Below are 14,951 nucleotides of genomic sequence, written 5' to 3'. Positions count from 1 at the left end.
ATAGACTGGTAATGTCATGACTTAAATATTAACCACATGATTTTAATGGTCGCTCATGGACATTTGACTCCACGAAATGCGTTGTATATACTGAAAATTCGCGACAAACTTGGCCACAAAGGATTCTGGGTAGAGAGAGAGAGAGATTATGCACGCACACCAAGCGGCACTAATCCCATGCCAGCGATCATCCTATCAGCGTCCGTAGCCCCCCAAATCATATGGTTGCTGTCAACCAATGGGTTTTCTTTTATGCGAAACGCGGCGTGTGAGGGCGTCAGTACTCGACAAGTACAGGTGACCTGTGGATCTGGCCAACTCTCGATTATTTCATTGCTTAGTACATCGAAAACCTGTCCATTTTTAATAAATAATAATAACTTGATCAATGGTCGACATTTCCCTGAAAATCTAGTTAGGAAACCCACATTGTTCTCACATGAGGCGGATCTGCGCGATTTCTCACTAGAGATGACCAATGTAAGAAATTAGATCTGATTTTTTAGTTTCATTATCAGGGGATAGCGCGAACGCAGTCCCCCACTAACATAAATTATGCGCCCGAGTCGCCCACATTTGGGGCGATCGCAGGTGTCAGCCCAGCCGAAGTGCAATGGGAGGGCCTCTCCCTGAGGGAACCGCCTCCATGATCACGGTTAACCCCTACGCCAGGTAAGTATGCCATTGACTGTCAACAACGGAGTACCCCATGGAATGAAACAAAACAGACACGACGGTGAGTGCCAAGAGCATCTGGAAAAAAAATCGTATTCTAACTAGTAGTTGCACACAATAGACTGGTAATGTCATGACTTAAATATTAACCACATGATTTTAATGGTCGCTCATGGACATTTGACTCCACGAAATGCGTTGTATATACTGAAAATTCGCGACAAACTTGGCCACAAAGGATTCTGGGTAGAGAGAGAGAGAGATTATGCACGCACACCAAGCGGCACTAATCCCATGCCAGCGATCATCCTATCAGCGTCCGTAGCCCCCCAAATCATATGGTTGCTGTCAACCAATGGGTTTTCTTTTATGCGAAACGCGGCGTGTGAGGGCGTCAGTACTCGACAAGTACAGGTGACCTGTGGATCTGGCCAACTCTCGATTATTTCATTGCTTAGTACATCGAAAACCTGTCCATTTTTAATAAATAATAATAACTTGATCAATGGTCGACATTTCCCTGAAAATCTAGTTAGGAAACCCACATTGTTCTCACATGAGGCGGATCTGCGCGATTTCTCACTAGAGATGACCAATGTAAGAAATTAGATCTGATTTTTTAGTTTCATTATCAGGGGATAGCGCGAACGCAGTCCCCCACTAACATAAATTATGCGCCCGAGTCGCCCACATTTGGGGCGATCGCAGGTGTCAGCCCAGCCGAAGTGCAATGGGAGGGCCTCTCCCTGAGGGAACCGCCTCCATGATCACGGTTAACCCCTACGCCAGGTAAGTATGCCATTGACTGTCAACAACGGAGTACCCCATGGAATGAAACAAAACAGACACGACGGTGAGTGCCAAGAGCATCTGGAAAAAAAATCGTATTCTAACTAGTAGTTGCACACAATAGACTGGTAATGTCATGACTTAAATATTAACCACATGATTTTAATGGTCGCTCATGGACATTTGACTCCACGAAATGCGTTGTATATACTGAAAATTCGCGACAAACTTGGCCACAAAGGATTCTGGGTAGAGAGAGAGAGAGATTATGCACGCACACCAAGCGGCACTAATCCCATGCCAGCGATCATCCTATCAGCGTCCGTAGCCCCCCAAATCATATGGTTGCTGTCAACCAATGGGTTTTCTTTTATGCGAAACGCGGCGTGTGAGGGCGTCAGTACTCGACAAGTACAGGTGACCTGTGGATCTGGCCAACTCTCGATTATTTCATTGCTTAGTACATCGAAAACCTGTCCATTTTTAATAAATAATAATAACTTGATCAATGGTCGACATTTCCCTGAAAATCTAGTTAGGAAACCCACATTGTTCTCACATGAGGCGGATCTGCGCGATTTCTCACTAGAGATGACCAATGTAAGAAATTAGATCTGATTTTTTAGTTTCATTATCAGGGGATAGCGCGAACGCAGTCCCCCACTAACATAAATTATGCGCCCGAGTCGCCCACATTTGGGGCGATCGCAGGTGTCAGCCCAGCCGAAGTGCAATGGGAGGGCCTCTCCCTGAGGGAACCGCCTCCATGATCACGGTTAACCCCTACGCCAGGTAAGTATGCCATTGACTGTCAACAACGGAGTACCCCATGGAATGAAACAAAACAGACACGACGGTGAGTGCCAAGAGCATCTGGAAAAAAAATCGTATTCTAACTAGTAGTTGCACACAATAGACTGGTAATGTCATGACTTAAATATTAACCACATGATTTTAATGGTCGCTCATGGACATTTGACTCCACGAAATGCGTTGTATATACTGAAAATTCGCGACAAACTTGGCCACAAAGGATTCTGGGTAGAGAGAGAGAGAGATTATGCACGCACACCAAGCGGCACTAATCCCATGCCAGCGATCATCCTATCAGCGTCCGTAGCCCCCCAAATCATATGGTTGCTGTCAACCAATGGGTTTTCTTTTATGCGAAACGCGGCGTGTGAGGGCGTCAGTACTCGACAAGTACAGGTGACCTGTGGATCTGGCCAACTCTCGATTATTTCATTGCTTAGTACATCGAAAACCTGTCCATTTTTAATAAATAATAATAACTTGATCAATGGTCGACATTTCCCTGAAAATCTAGTTAGGAAACCCACATTGTTCTCACATGAGGCGGATCTGCGCGATTTCTCACTAGAGATGACCAATGTAAGAAATTAGATCTGATTTTTTAGTTTCATTATCAGGGGATAGCGCGAACGCAGTCCCCCACTAACATAAATTATGCGCCCGAGTCGCCCACATTTGGGGCGATCGCAGGTGTCAGCCCAGCCGAAGTGCAATGGGAGGGCCTCTCCCTGAGGGAACCGCCTCCATGATCACGGTTAACCCCTACGCCAGGTAAGTATGCCATTGACTGTCAACAACGGAGTACCCCATGGAATGAAACAAAACAGACACGACGGTGAGTGCCAAGAGCATCTGGAAAAAAAATCGTATTCTAACTAGTAGTTGCACACAATAGACTGGTAATGTCATGACTTAAATATTAACCACATGATTTTAATGGTCGCTCATGGACATTTGACTCCACGAAATGTGTTGTATATACTGAAAATTCGCGACAAACTTGGCCACAAAGGATTCTGGGTAGAGAGAGAGAGAGATTATGCACGCACACCAAGCGGCACTAATCCCATGCCAGCGATCATCCTATCAGCGTCCGTAGCCCCCCAAATCATATGGTTGCTGTCAACCAATGGGTTTTCTTTTATGCGAAACGCGGCGTGTGTGGGCGTCAGTACTCGACAAGTACAGGTGACCTGTGGATCTGGCCAACTCTCGATTATTTCATTGCTTAGTACATCGAAAACCTGTCCATTTTTAATAAATAATAATAACTTGATCAATGGTCGACATTTCCCTGAAAATCTAGTTAGGACACCCACATTGTTCTCACATGAGGCGGATCTGCGCGATTTCTCACTAGAGATGACCAATGTAAGAAATTAGATCTGATTTTTTAGTTTCATTATCAGGGGATAGCGCGAACGCAGTCCCCCACTAACATAAATTATGCGCCCGAGTCGCCCACATTTGGGGCGATCGCAGGTGTCAGCCCAGCCGAAGTGCAATGGGAGGGCCTCTCCCTGAGGGAACCGCCTCCATGATCACGGTTAACCCCTACGCCAGGTAAGTATGCCATTGACTGTCAACAACGGAGTACCCCATGGAATGAAACAAAACAGACACGACGGTGAGTGCCAAGAGCATCTGGAAAAAATCGTATTCTAACTAGTAGTTGCACACAATAGACTGGTAATGTCATGACTTAAATATTAACCACATGATTTTAATGGTCGCTCATGGACATTTGACTCCACGAAATGCGTTGTATATACTGAAAATTCGCGACAAACTTGGCCACAAAGGATTCTGGGTAGAGAGAGAGAGAGATTATGCACGCACACCAAGCGGCACTAATCCCATGCCAGCGATCATCCTATCAGCGTCCGTAGCCCCCCAAATCATATGGTTGCTGTCAACCAATGGGTTTTCTTTTATGCGAAACGCGGCGTGTGAGGGCGTCAGTACTCGACAAGTACAGGTGACCTGTGGATCTGGCCAACTCTCGATTATTTCATTGCTTAGTACATCGAAAACCTGTCCATTTTTAATAAATAATAATAACTTGATCAATGGTCGACATTTCCCTGAAAATCTAGTTAGGAAACCCACATTGTTCTCACATGAGGCGGATCTGCGCGATTTCTCACTAGAGATGACCAATGTAAGAAATTAGATCTGATTTTTTAGTTTCATTATCAGGGGATAGCGCGAACGCAGTCCCCCACTAACATAAATTATGCGCCCGAGTCGCCCACATTTGGGGCGATCGCAGGTGTCAGCCCAGCCGAAGTGCAATGGGAGGGCCTCTCCCTGAGGGAACCGCCTATTTTTGTTTTAGGGTGGCAAAAAAAAACCCTACTCTAAGACAAAGAATACCAACAACAACAAAAACAAAGGAAAATCTACTCTAACCTACAACTGTGCACCCTAGGCAGGCCAGCCACGCTGGGTCTAGGCACACGAGGTTACGATCCTCCCTGCCTGATCTTTTGAAACAGTTGTTAAACCAAAAGCACGACAAATAAATAAATAAAAGGCTAACAGACAACAGGAAAGATGAAACAAAAGACAGAAAAACAGAACCCTAAAGTTTAGATTTCACTTTGGAGTTGGTCTTTTCGATGAGGAATTGCCATTTTTCCGAGACGGTATCGGTGTCCTCATTATTGATGTCGGCTTCGATTCTGGAACTAATATACCTCTTGGTGTTTATGAGGACTTCTGCATATGTGACATGCTGTTTTTCAAAGTTGGCGTAGCATCTGGATTTCCAGATTTCATGTTTAATAACATTAACCATGTACAATATGACGGCCTGAATGTGAGCTTGGAGTGGTGAGGCGAGAATCCCATAGTACACAAGATTTTTGCTGCAGATAATGGTGATTCCGGTGTTATGACGGATATAGTGTTCGAGCCAGGACCAGAGCAAGGATGGTGTGTCACATTCTAAGAACAGGTGGTCGAGAGTCTCTACTTGTGAGCAGTCAACTCTTGGGCAGGAGCGAGAAGTTATGCATCCCCAATGATATAGGGTGCTCTTTGTCTTCAGAGCCTTGTGAACGATTTTCCAGGCCAGCTCCTTCAACAGGTTATCCAGAAGAGGACTGTGGCACGATGCGAAAATTTTACTCCAGTTCATGTGGGGAGCTTTCAAGATGACGTGTGGGGTATGCGATAGTTTCTCAAGGAGAGTGGAATACACAGATTTTGTAGATATGATCGTCCAGTTGGATGTGCAGAGTGTCGCATGGTTTTGTTGACAAGACTTTCTGAGGTGAGCATGCCATTGTGGTGGGTCAGAAAAGTGCGGATACAGGTTAGACCAAGGCAGAGCCAGAATTGCTAGAAGGTTTTTATTCGCCCAGGACAGAGGGAAGAAGCGATCTGGGAGATCCGACACCATAGAACTACAGGAACTTTGAATAAAAATGGCATCAGCCTTCATTTGGATGTTAACCAGGCCCAATCCCCCTTCTTGTAGAGGCAGATAGAAAGTTTCCCGCTTTATAAATTCTTTCTTCCCAGACCACATGAAGTTGAAAACCAGAGGAGTGAGCGTCTGAATGACAGAGTTGGGAATATTGTAGATGTGTGCAATGTACCAAAGTGGTGCGGTAACGAGGTTGTTTATGACGATGACTTTTCCGACCATTGAGAGACGTCTCTTCTCCCATTGAGTAAGAGTGGTTTTAAACTTCTTGACGCAACTGTCCCAATTGACGGCACTCATATCGATGCTCCCAAACCAGAAGCCATTGATTTTGATTCTGACCCCCGTCCAGTCAATGTTATAAGGCTTGTCTGAACGGTTTCTCCAGCTTCCTAGGAAGAGACCTTTGCATTTCGTCATATTGAGTTCAGAGCCCGAAGCAGTACCAAATCTCTCAAAAAGTTGGAACAGAGCCTTGAACGACTTATTATCAGTAACCAGAGCTGTGGAGTCATCTGCATATTGGAGAAGTTTGCATTCAGTTTTTGATCCAGGTAGTTTCACACCTTTGATTTCGGTTGAACTCTGCACAGCTGCTGCAAGCGGCTCCATGAAAATGATGTACAGCAAAGGTGAGAGTGGGCAGCCCTGACGGACACCCCTAGATAAAGAAAAGGCAGGGGACACATGCCCATTGACGGTGACCGAACTCATGATATCATTGTAGATCGTCTTGATGTAAGAACAGAAGAGTGAGCCGCAATTCAGCTGCATGAGGGTTTTATATAGGAATTTCCACTCAACCCTATCAAAGGCTTTTTTCTGATCCAAAGAAACGATAGCACTGCCAAAGCCTCTGCTATTAGCAAAAGTGGTGAAATCTCTCAGGATGCGCACGTTTTGGTGAATTGACCGCCCAGCAACACCACAGGTTTGGAAAGGCCCGATAACAGATGGAAGAACAGAATATAAACGGGTGGCGAGAGCTTTCGTGACGATTTTGTAGTCAACGTTAAGAAGGGATATAGGTCTTTTATCCCCAGGGCGCACTGCTTCGTGATGATTACCTTCTTGGGGTGAAGGCTTATTCACCAGGGTGATTAGACCCTGACGCTGGGAGGTGGATAGTTGACCTTGTGTCATGGCGATATTAATAACTTGGGTGAAATCTTCTCCTAGATCTTCCCAGAAGAGCATATAAAATTCTTTGGGAAGACCATCCAAGCCCGGGGTCTTATTATCTTTCATGTTCTTCAGAGCATCATGTAACTCTTTCTGTATAATTGGTTTGTCAAGTTGTTGTTTTTGCATGTCAGAGAAAGACCTGGTGAGCTTGCCCAGGAAGAAATCTTGCTCCTTGCAGTCTAAGTTTGGTTGTGATGTATATAATTTACTATAAAATTGGGCAAAGACAGATGGGACTTCATCCGGATCTGACACCACTTTGCCTTCAGCATTGATAACACTGGAGACCAGCTTGCTCTTGCCACGTCTGCGTTCTGTAGTTAAAAAGACGCTTGACCATCTTTCCTGCTCTTGAATAAGTTGTGCTCGCGAGCGGATTTTCGTCCCTTCCAGTTTCCTAAGCTGTAAGTCATGAATTTTCTTTTTGGTAATGTGGTAGGATCCCAGGGTAGCCCGAGTACGGTCTCCCGAGTTAAGCTTATGTGTCAGTTCTTTAAAATGATGAAGAAGTTTGTTCAGCTTTGCTCTATTGTCTTGCGATATGCGTTTTGAGTGCGTGGTGATTAGTGATTTGGCCCGAGCCTTGACTGTGTCCCACCAGTCCAAAATAGAGTCAAAGGCAGGTTTAAGGGTCTTCCATTGTTGGATGTGTTTTCTTATGCTACTCCTGACTACAGGGTCTTGGAGGGTTGAGATATTACACTTCCATACACCTCGACCTCTTGCGATGGATGTTGGCATCTTGAGTACACAGGTGATGAATTCATGGTCAGAGAATGGACAAGGAATGATTTTAGATTCAGTGGTCATGTTTTTGGGGGTCAGAAACTTGTCAATTCTAGATGCAGAAGCGTTGTTGGCACTCCTCCAGGTGAATTCCTTCGTTGAGGGATGGGAAATGCGCCAGTGATCAGTGATATTATAGTCAGAGCAGATGGAATTAAGGACATCAGAGCCGGCCCGGACTTCTGGGCTATCAAGTCCACCAAGTTTGTCAAGCAGTGGATCACTGACACAATTGAAATCACCACATAGGATTGTCTCTTTGTTTGGGGGCAAATATTGAGCAAGAGAACCGAAGAAGCTAATGCGAGCCTGAGGATTATTGGGGGCATAGACAGAACACAAACGAAAGGAAGTGGTGCCATGCGTGATGGAGACAGAAACAACTCTGCCTTCAGAATCCGTATGAACTTCATTGTACTTCGCTTGGAAGGCTGGAGAGAAAAGGATGGCCACGCCTCTTGAGTGTTTAGACCCAAGGCTATACAGGATGCGTCCACCCCATTCCATCTCCCATTGCTCCGCATCATCACAAGAGCTCATATACGTTTCCTGGATGCAGATAAGGTCGAATTTGGCGCTATGGCAGTGGTTAAAGAAGGCGAGTCTGGAGGCTTGGTTGCGTAGTCCCTGGATGTTTATAGAGGCGATGGTAGTCATGATATTACTGGTTAAGGGTGAGACACTGCTGTAAACTTTCTATCGTCTGCTGCGATAAGAAGTGTGTATGTGTTGTGTGTACATGTTTTGTCCAAGCCAATGTTGTGCCGGAGGAAAATTTGCAGGCTGACACCGGACAAAATAATTTCACTCCCCTCTCTCCATGTTCCTTCTTACAGTGGGAACGCAGGCTGGCAAAGGATTCAGCAATGAATTCGCAACCAATGCTGGCGAACTGGTTGCAAGTAAACTTAGCATTTTTAGTAACAATTTCATGAAGTTTGGTCACTTCCGGTGGTTTCATTTTTTTTGCACTTTCATCTGTTTGACCATCATCTGAGAAGTGTCTTTTTCTATCTTCTGTTGGAGGTTTCGTGTTTTCTGGACCAGGGTGGGCTGTAGCTGGCTGCGGCAGTGTGACTATGGCAGTCTCATATGATGATTGAGAGCTTTCACCACTACTGTGGGCTGGTGTTGGTTGATCCATTTCATTGGTCATATTCTCCGTGTTGGCTGGGATCTTGGGTGTCTGTTTTTGGGTAACAGATGGTTCGTTTGATTTGGTAACTGGTAACCTAGAAGAGGCCGTGGGAGCATGAACAGGAGACTCAGACGGAGGGTTGGTGGTTGTGTTGGCGGTTGTGTTTTCTCCGGTGGTATTTTCTATGACCATATCTTCAATGGTGGGTAAACAGTCCTGGCATGCGACTTCTACATATGGGGATTCGGATTTTTTGGAGCACTTGGTACATGATTCTATAGTTGCTTCTTTTGGAGGGACCAGATCTGAGCAGTACATGCACTTGATGTCCAAGGCTGCAACGAAGTTTCCACATTTGCAGCTAGAGGACATTGGTGGCGCATTTGCCCATGAGGGACTTTTAGAGACTTGGTTAGCAAAGGAGATTTTGCAATTCCGAGCGATGTGACCGGGTTTGTGGCAGATAGTGCACACAATGGTTTTGTCACAGTCATTTGTCGAATGGCCATGCTCAAGGCATCTGTTGCAAATGGTGGTTTTGCAGTCTTTGGATAAGTGACCTGATTGCTGGCATCTGTTGCATGTTCTCACTTGTCCCATGTATGAAACCCAAACATTACGTCCGGAGATACGTAACGCAGATGGAATGTTAGATCTCAATTTCATTTTATATTGGCGGTTACCATTGAACACTTTTGGAGCGAAGTGGTAGGTACAGAAGCGGGAGGCCAAGACCTCGCCATATTGGCTAAGAGTGTACCGAATTTCGTTGTCGTTGGTCTCAGATGGGATATGGAAAAGGGTGACGATCGTGTACTCAGTAAAATTTTTGCAATCTTCTACGCCATGCATCTTTTCAAATTTCCGTTCATTTTCTCTTCTTTTGCTGAATGAAGTGAATGTTATATCATACTTGTTACCAGGCAGAGGCTGGACACACGTCAAGTCGTCAATATTAATACCTAACTCTTTAATTCTTTTGAACAGGTCAACTGGTTTGACAGGTTCAGTCAACGTGACCGAGATAGAGGAATCTCGCCTCATTCTCGTCAGAGCAGTGATCAACAATCGGGGGAGGATTTGGGAAACGGCGCAAAGGCCAGTCCTCCAGATAGGTGACACCAACCACACAGGATACACAGGACGCCAAGTAGAAAACTAGCGACAAGCAGACAAAAAATGGGTAAGACTCACCAAGCAGAGCAGAACGAGACAGGAGCTGGTTTCTTCAGGAGCGCTTCGCAGTGTCTTCTCTTCACGGCAGCTTCCGGACTTTCCCCGGGGGCCAAAGATGGCACACACCCGGGGAGACAACAACAAATACAGTAACCAGAAACAATCAAGCAATTACTCACCAAAGAGAAGCAGCAAGGATAAGGGTTGATCAGCAGTCAAGTCACCAGTAGCAGGAAGCTGGACAATGGTTATACCAACAGCAGAAAGCAGGCCTAGAGATCACGGTTAACCCCTACGCCAGGTAAGTATGCCATTGACTGTCAACAACGGAGTACCCCATGGAATGAAACAAAACAGACACGACGGTGAGTGCCAAGAGCATCTGGAAAAAATCGTATTCTAACTAGTAGTTGCACACAATAGACTGGTAATGTCATGACTTAAATATTAACCACATGATTTTAATGGTCGCTCATGGACATTTGACTCCACGAAATGCGTTGTATATACTGAAAATTCGCGACAAACTTGGCCACAAAGGATTCTGGGTAGAGAGAGAGAGAGATTATGCACGCACACCAAGCGGCACTAATCCCATGCCAGCGATCATCCTATCAGCGTCCGTAGCCCCCCAAATCATATGGTTGCTGTCAACCAATGGGTTTTCTTTTATGCGAAACGCGGCGTGTGAGGGCGTCAGTACTCGACAAGTACAGGTGACCTGTGGATCTGGCCAACTCTCGATTATTTCATTGCTTAGTACATCGAAAACCTGTCCATTTTTAATAAATAATAATAACTTGATCAATGGTCGACATTTCCCTGAAAATCTAGTTAGGAAACCCACATTGTTCTCACATGAGGCGGATCTGCGCGATTTCTCACTAGAGATGACCAATGTAAGAAATTAGATCTGATTTTTTAGTTTCATTATCAGGGGATAGCGCGAACGCAGTCCCCCACTAACATAAATTATGCGCCCGAGTCGCCCACATTTGGGGCGATCGCAGGTGTCAGCCCAGCCGAAGTGCAATGGGAGGGCCTCTCCCTGAGGGAACCGCCTCCATGATCACGGTTAACCCCTACGCCAGGTAAGTATGCCATTGACTGTCAACAACGGAGTACCCCATGGAATGAAACAAAACAGACACGACGGTGAGTGCCAAGAGCATCTGGAAAAAAATCGTATTCTAACTAGTAGTTGCACACAATAGACTGGTAATGTCATGACTTAAATATTAACCACATGATTTTAATGGTCGCTCATGGACATTTGACTCCACGAAATGCGTTGTATATACTGAAAATTCGCGACAAACTTGGCCACAAAGGATTCTGGGTAGAGAGAGAGAGAGATTATGCACGCACACCAAGCGGCACTAATCCCATGCCAGCGATCATCCTATCAGCGTCCGTAGCCCCCCAAATCATATGGTTGCTGTCAACCAATGGGTTTTTTTTTATGCGAAACGCGGCGTGTGAGGGCGTCAGTACTCGACAAGTACAGGTGACCTGTGGATCTGGCCAACTCTCGATTATTTCATTGCTTAGTACATCGAAAACCTGTCCATTTTTAATAAATAATAATAACTTGATCAATGGTCGACATTTCCCTGAAAATCTAGTTAGGAAACCCACATTGTTCTCACATGAGGCGGATCTGCGCGATTTCTCACTAGAGATGACCAATGTAAGAAATTAGATCTGATTTTTTAGTTTCATTATCAGGGGATAGCGCGAACGCAGTCCCCCACTAACATAAATTATGCGCCCGAGTCGCCCACATTTGGGGCGATCGCAGGTGTCAGCCCAGCCGAAGTGCAATGGGAGGGCCTCTCCCTGAGGGAACCGCCTCCATGATCACGGTTAACCCCTACGCCAGGTAAGTATGCCATTGACTGTCAACAACGGAGTACCCCATGGAATGAAACAAAACAGACACGACGGTGAGTGCCAAGAGCATCTGGAAAAAAAATCGTATTCTAACTAGTAGTTGCACACAATAGACTGGTAATGTCATGACTTAAATATTAACCACATGATTTTAATGGTCGCTCATGGACATTTGACTCCACGAAATGCGTTGTATATACTGAAAATTCGCGACAAACTTGGCCACAAAGGATTCTGGGTAGAGAGAGAGAGAGATTATGCACGCACACCAAGCGGCACTAATCCCATGCCAGCGATCATCCTATCAGCGTCCGTAGCCCCCCAAATCATATGGTTGCTGTCAACCAATGGGTTTTCTTTTATGCGAAACGCGGCGTGTGTGGGCGTCAGTACTCGACAAGTACAGGTGACCTGTGGATCTGGCCAACTCTCGATTATTTCATTGCTTAGTACATCGAAAACCTGTCCATTTTTAATAAATAATAATAACTTGATCAATGGTCGACATTTCCCTGAAAATCTAGTTAGGAAACCCACATTGTTCTCACATGAGGCGGATCTGCGCGATTTCTCACTAGAGATGACCAATGTAAGAAATTAGATCTGATTTTTTAGTTTCATTATCAGGGGATAGCGCGAACGCAGTCCCCCACTAACATAAATTATGCGCCCGAGTCGCCCACATTTGGGGCGATCGCAGGTGTCAGCCCAGCCGAAGTGCAATGGGAGGGCCTCTCCCTGAGGGAACCGCCTCCATGATCACGGTTAACCCCTACGCCAGGTAAGTATGCCATTGACTGTCAACAACGGAGTACCCCATGGAATGAAACAAAACAGACACGACGGTGAGTGCCAAGAGCATCTGGAAAAAAATCGTATTCTAACTAGTAGTTGCACACAATAGACTGGTAATGTCATGACTTAAATATTAACCACATGATTTTAATGGTCGCTCATGGACATTTGACTCCACGAAATGCGTTGTATATACTGAAAATTCGCGACAAACTTGGCCACAAAGGATTCTGGGTAGAGAGAGAGAGAGATTATGCACGCACACCAAGCGGCACTAATCCCATGCCAGCGATCATCCTATCAGCGTCCGTAGCCCCCCAAATCATATGGTTGCTGTCAACCAATGGGTTTTCTTTTATGCGAAACGCGGCGTGTGAGGGCGTCAGTACTCGACAAGTACAGGTGACCTGTGGATCTGGCCAACTCTCGATTATTTCATTGCTTAGTACATCGAAAACCTGTCCATTTTTAATAAATAATAATAACTTGATCAATGGTCGACATTTCCCTGAAAATCTAGTTAGGAAACCCACATTGTTCTCACATGAGGCGGATCTGCGCGATTTCTCACTAGAGATGACCAATGTAAGAAATTAGATCTGATTTTTTAGTTTCATTATCAGGGGATAGCGCGAACGCAGTCCCCCACTAACATAAATTATGCGCCCGAGTCGCCCACATTTGGGGCGATCGCAGGTGTCAGCCCAGCCGAAGTGCAATGGGAGGGCCTCTCCCTGAGGGAACCGCCTATTTTTGTTTTAGGGTGGCAAAAAAAAACCCTACTCTAAGACAAAGAATACCAACAACAACAAAAACAAAGGAAAATCTACTCTAACCTACAACTGTGCACCCTAGGCAGGCCAGCCACGCTGGGTCTAGGCACACGAGGTTACGATCCTCCCTGCCTGATCTTTTGAAACAGTTGTTAAACCAAAAGCACGACAAATAAATAAATAAAAGGCTAACAGACAACAGGAAAGATGAAACAAAAGACAGAAAAACAGAACCCTAAAGTTTAGATTTCACTTTGGAGTTGGTCTTTTCGATGAGGAATTGCCATTTTTCCGAGACGGTATCGGTGTCCTCATTATTGATGTCGGCTTCGATTCTGGAACTAATATACCTCTTGGTGTTTATGAGGACTTCTGCATATGTGACATGCTGTTTTTCAAAGTTGGCGTAGCATCTGGATTTCCAGATTTCATGTTTAATAACATTAACCATGTACAATATGACGGCCTGAATGTGAGCTTGGAGTGGTGAGGCGAGAATCCCATAGTACACAAGATTTTTGCTGCAGATAATGGTGATTCCGGTGTTATGACGGATATAGTGTTCGAGCCAGGACCAGAGCAAGGATGGTGTGTCACATTCTAAGAACAGGTGGTCGAGAGTCTCTACTTGTGAGCAGTCAACTCTTGGGCAGGAGCGAGAAGTTATGCATCCCCAATGATATAGGGTGCTCTTTGTCTTCAGAGCCTTGTGAACGATTTTCCAGGCCAGCTCCTTCAACAGGTTATCCAGAAGAGGACTGTGGCACGATGCGAAAATTTTACTCCAGTTCATGTGGGGAGCTTTCAAGATGACGTGTGGGGTATGCGATAGTTTCTCAAGGAGAGTGGAATACACAGATTTTGTAGATATGATCGTCCAGTTGGATGTGCAGAGTGTCGCATGGTTTTGTTGACAAGACTTTCTGAGGTGAGCATGCCATTGTGGTGGGTCAGAAAAGTGCGGATACAGGTTAGACCAAGGCAGAGCCAGAATTGCTAGAAGGTTTTTATTCGCCCAGGACAGAGGGAAGAAGCGATCTGGGAGATCCGACACCATAGAACTACAGGAACTTTGAATAAAAATGGCATCAGCCTTCATTTGGATGTTAACCAGGCCCAATCCCCCTTCTTGTAGAGGCAGATAGAAAGTTTCCCGCTTTATAAATTCTTTCTTCCCAGACCACATGAAGTTGAAAACCAGAGGAGTGAGCGTCTGAATGACAGAGTTGGGAATATTGTAGATGTGTGCAATGTACCAAAGTGGTGCGGTAACGAGGTTGTTTATGACGATGACTTTTCCGACCATTGAGAGACGTCTCTTCTCCCATTGAGTAAGAGTGGTTTTAAACTTCTTGACGCAACTGTCCCAATTGACGGCACTCATATCGATGCTCCCAAACCAGAAGCCATTGATTTTGATTCTGACCCCCGTCCAGTCAATGTTATAAGGCTTGTCTGAACGGTTTCTCCAGCTTCCTAGGAAGAGACCTTTGCA

The 14,951-nt window shown here is 45.3% G+C and overlaps 8 non-coding genes and 2 pseudogenes across 8 annotated transcripts; all 10 read right to left on the bottom strand.

Annotated features, from left to right (window-relative positions):
• Positions 1-515: 515 nt before the first annotated feature.
• Positions 516-680, bottom strand: LOC144362793 (U1 spliceosomal RNA). The gene has a single exon (XR_013422622.1). It is a non-coding gene; the product is annotated as a U1 spliceosomal RNA (small nuclear RNA).
• Positions 681-1,307: 627 nt separating this feature from the next.
• On the bottom strand, positions 1,308-1,472 carry LOC146750799 (U1 spliceosomal RNA). The gene has a single exon (XR_014930486.1). It is a non-coding gene; the product is annotated as a U1 spliceosomal RNA (small nuclear RNA).
• Positions 1,473-2,099: 627 nt separating this feature from the next.
• Positions 2,100-2,264, bottom strand: LOC146750798 (U1 spliceosomal RNA). Its single transcript, XR_014930482.1, has one exon. It is a non-coding gene; the product is annotated as a U1 spliceosomal RNA (small nuclear RNA).
• Positions 2,265-2,891: 627 nt separating this feature from the next.
• On the bottom strand, positions 2,892-3,056 carry LOC146750797 (U1 spliceosomal RNA). Its single transcript, XR_014930481.1, has one exon. It is a non-coding gene; the product is annotated as a U1 spliceosomal RNA (small nuclear RNA).
• Positions 3,057-3,683: 627 nt separating this feature from the next.
• On the bottom strand, positions 3,684-3,848 carry LOC146750796 (U1 spliceosomal RNA). Its single transcript, XR_014930480.1, has one exon. It is a non-coding gene; the product is annotated as a U1 spliceosomal RNA (small nuclear RNA).
• A 625-nt stretch (positions 3,849-4,473) lies between these two features.
• Positions 4,474-4,608, bottom strand: LOC146750795 (U1 spliceosomal RNA; annotated as a pseudogene).
• A 6,321-nt stretch (positions 4,609-10,929) lies between these two features.
• On the bottom strand, positions 10,930-11,094 carry LOC146750794 (U1 spliceosomal RNA). The gene has a single exon (XR_014930479.1). It is a non-coding gene; the product is annotated as a U1 spliceosomal RNA (small nuclear RNA).
• A 626-nt stretch (positions 11,095-11,720) lies between these two features.
• LOC144347486 (U1 spliceosomal RNA) lies at positions 11,721-11,885 on the bottom strand. Its single transcript, XR_013419632.2, has one exon. It is a non-coding gene; the product is annotated as a U1 spliceosomal RNA (small nuclear RNA).
• Positions 11,886-12,512: 627 nt separating this feature from the next.
• On the bottom strand, positions 12,513-12,677 carry LOC146750793 (U1 spliceosomal RNA). Its single transcript, XR_014930477.1, has one exon. It is a non-coding gene; the product is annotated as a U1 spliceosomal RNA (small nuclear RNA).
• A 626-nt stretch (positions 12,678-13,303) lies between these two features.
• On the bottom strand, positions 13,304-13,438 carry LOC146750792 (U1 spliceosomal RNA; annotated as a pseudogene).
• Positions 13,439-14,951: the final 1,513 nt, after the last annotated feature.

The sequence above is a fragment of the Saccoglossus kowalevskii genome, chromosome 1, assembly GCF_978046115.1.
Source record: "Saccoglossus kowalevskii chromosome 1, keSacKowa6.1, whole genome shotgun sequence".
In the NCBI taxonomy this organism is placed as follows: Eukaryota; Metazoa; Hemichordata; class Enteropneusta; family Harrimaniidae; genus Saccoglossus; species Saccoglossus kowalevskii.
This window is presented reverse-complemented; position numbering and strand designations above follow the sequence as displayed.